Here is a 2,785-nt window from a genome sequence, read left to right as displayed (position 1 = left end):
ACTGGTGCTCGGAAGGTTGTTCCTTTGGCCGCAAGCATTTTATGAACAAAATACATATTGAAGTGGTTTAATGCGGCGGCGTGCAGTAGTGGACGTCTCCCAAATATTTTGACCACTTCAGTATCCTTATTGTGCGCCAAAATCTAGGCATACGAGGATTTCGCGTTCGCCTCCATCCAAAAAGCGGCCACTAGAGCTCCCTGTCGTTGGGCTCAGCAAACAACCTTCTGGTTTTTTGTTTTTACTTTTAAAAGTTTCTGCAACCGGTGCAAGTACCTGTGTATCGCAACCATGACTTTTTAAAGCACGTTGTTTGTTGAATCTCGATGTAATTGCAGGAGGGCAAACTTTACAGAAACGTGATTACGTATGAGGTTTAAACAGCAAAACTAGTCTTCGTTGAGGCTTTCCTGAGAGGAGATATGGCAACACCGTTGCAGCGATGTGGAGAGGGCATAGTCTAGGGACAAGACGAGAGAGCGAATAAAACATTGTTCCGTCCGTCGAAATCAGGCATTTGGTTGGAAGAGGCCCAAAGGCCGGCGGCGACCACCAAGACCGAGGACATGGTCCGGATTTGGCCTGAATCCCCCGGATCGTGCAACATTTGCTCCCAGATGTGAGGGGAGAAACGTTAGCGCCGAGTGGCCCGAAAGCTGGACAGGTTGGGTAGCAAAGAGATGTGGAGGGGTAAAGAGAATTTATTATAACCCACGAGATGTGAAATTACCAAGCGCCAAGCCTACATGCAGCAATTTGAGTGGATGTTTCAAAGAGAAGTTTATATCGGCAAACATTTTCTAAACTATTAAATCTGGTGGCAATGTTTCTAATTCTCCACATCGATATGCAAGAGGGAAACGTTAAGCAGAATCGGTGCAAGACATCTATACATAAATGGTATTGCCATTGTTATTTATTTAAAAACCCTCGGCTCTTTGTTTTTTCCGGTACAAAATACAGAAAAATTACGCCGTGGCCAAACAGAAAGCGCTCGCGCAACCTATCGTGACAGTTTTCAAAGTACAAAAATAACAAAAGGTTCCAGCAAATGCGGAAGGAGCGGAAACGTGAATCAATCTGCTGCTTTAGAAAAGTTTTTTAACACTCAGTCTTGGAATAAGGGAACGCCATGCAGCTTCGCTGTGAACAACAGCGTTCGCGACGTTGTCTTTGAAGCATGGATAAAGTTTTCTTATAGCCCTCTTCACCACCAGTGAGGGCGCATAAACAAAAATAAGTAAAAACTTACAACTTCTATGTGCCTAATTCCCGGACACGTCCCCAGGAACTACCTGAAAGGTTTCCAGGATCCGGAGTCATCCCCATAAAGCAACTTGAAAAGGTAACTACGATATTCCCATCCTTTTCACAAACATGTTCGTAGCCAGAGAAAGCGAGACTGGGATTCAGTGTGATCCATATCAAACAGCACCGAAAATTGTAAGTCTTGATACTTTCGGCACTTTGGTTCTATTATGAATGCAACGAAATCCTACCTCGAGACCCGCCAGAAAAAGTTTGTTAAGATTGTTGCGATGCAGGACCCTATTCACGTCTTCCCTAGGCAACACAGTGTTGGTATCTTTTGGGGCAAATTTCAATTCAAATTCATGGTCACCACATCAACAACGGAGCGAACAGGCTCGCCATAATTGTGACATTGTATTGATGCAGACTTGTGAGCTTACTGTTCGGTATATTCTATCATTTAGGGCGAGGGGGGGGGGGGAAAGCGAGAGGGCGAGGAGCAAAATACCACTGAGGTCGAAAGGTCAAAGTATGTGGGTGGGCGCTTCCTTCAAAGAAACTGATTACTCCTTTGATACCCTATCCTGGATGCAGATCTTCGACGCTCAGCAATTTCAACTTTATTTCAAAATATTTGCTTGATTTTTGTACACTGTCTTGCACTAAGAAATGATTACATGTAGGATCAGCTCTATTGCCTGCGTCTTCACAGGGAAGATCAACTCCAACCCGTGGTTGCATCTGTGTTGATAGCACTGATAAGGTGCTCTAGGTAAAGTTTGTCCGGTAGTTTAGTCTATTTCTCCTTATCTAAGGTCACCTTTTTATGAGACTGAATGTTAGCCGATAAAGCCTTATTGGTTTGGGCATGAAAAACTTACCTTCCTAGTTGAATGTACGAAAAGTGAATGGCACTTTAAGTATGACGCAGCAGGTTTCACAGAGGCCGACCTTGTTGAAATCGAATCTGATCACGGACGACTTCGGACCAACCACTCCGATAAGCCTCTGAAGCTGACCTGGCAACTTGCCTGACGAAAGCTTATAGCTCGGGATGGGATCGCTTGGGCTTGACGGCGAATGTCAGTCCTTTGGATTATATATGCCACGTCCCCTTCAGCAAGCTATACAGCCCAGACAGGTGGTTCTTCGCGTAAATTGATGATGATTGGAAAGAGTTATCTGGGAGAGGAACTGAGTAGTTGGAGCAGTCAAGAGATGGAAATCGTCAGTCTTTTTTTATGCGCACCAGTCTCGTTATGTAGTTTTCTAAGCAGACAGCCTCAGCCATACTAAGCTTACCAGTACCACTTTGCCTGCAGGATTTTCCAGATTCTTTGTCATTGCCCTTGCGATTGGAGGAATCTACCAAACAGGTCATGGAATCGCTGAGGCAACTGCAATCGTGCGACTGCATGTAATTTGCGTTATGCCACCTCTTTCATTCCAAACAAGAAAGTGGATTTGACGAAGTGCGCCAAGAATGGCAAGTACACGCACACGCCGCCTTGCTGAGAATGATTTCATTTCTCTG

Source organism: Haemaphysalis longicornis, unplaced genomic scaffold (assembly GCF_048455015.1).
Source record: "Haemaphysalis longicornis isolate Haplotype H1 unplaced genomic scaffold, Haemaphysalis longicornis Haplotype H1 scaffold_216, whole genome shotgun sequence".
Taxonomy (NCBI): Eukaryota; Metazoa; Arthropoda; class Arachnida; order Ixodida; family Ixodidae; genus Haemaphysalis; species Haemaphysalis longicornis.
This window is presented reverse-complemented; position numbering follows the sequence as displayed.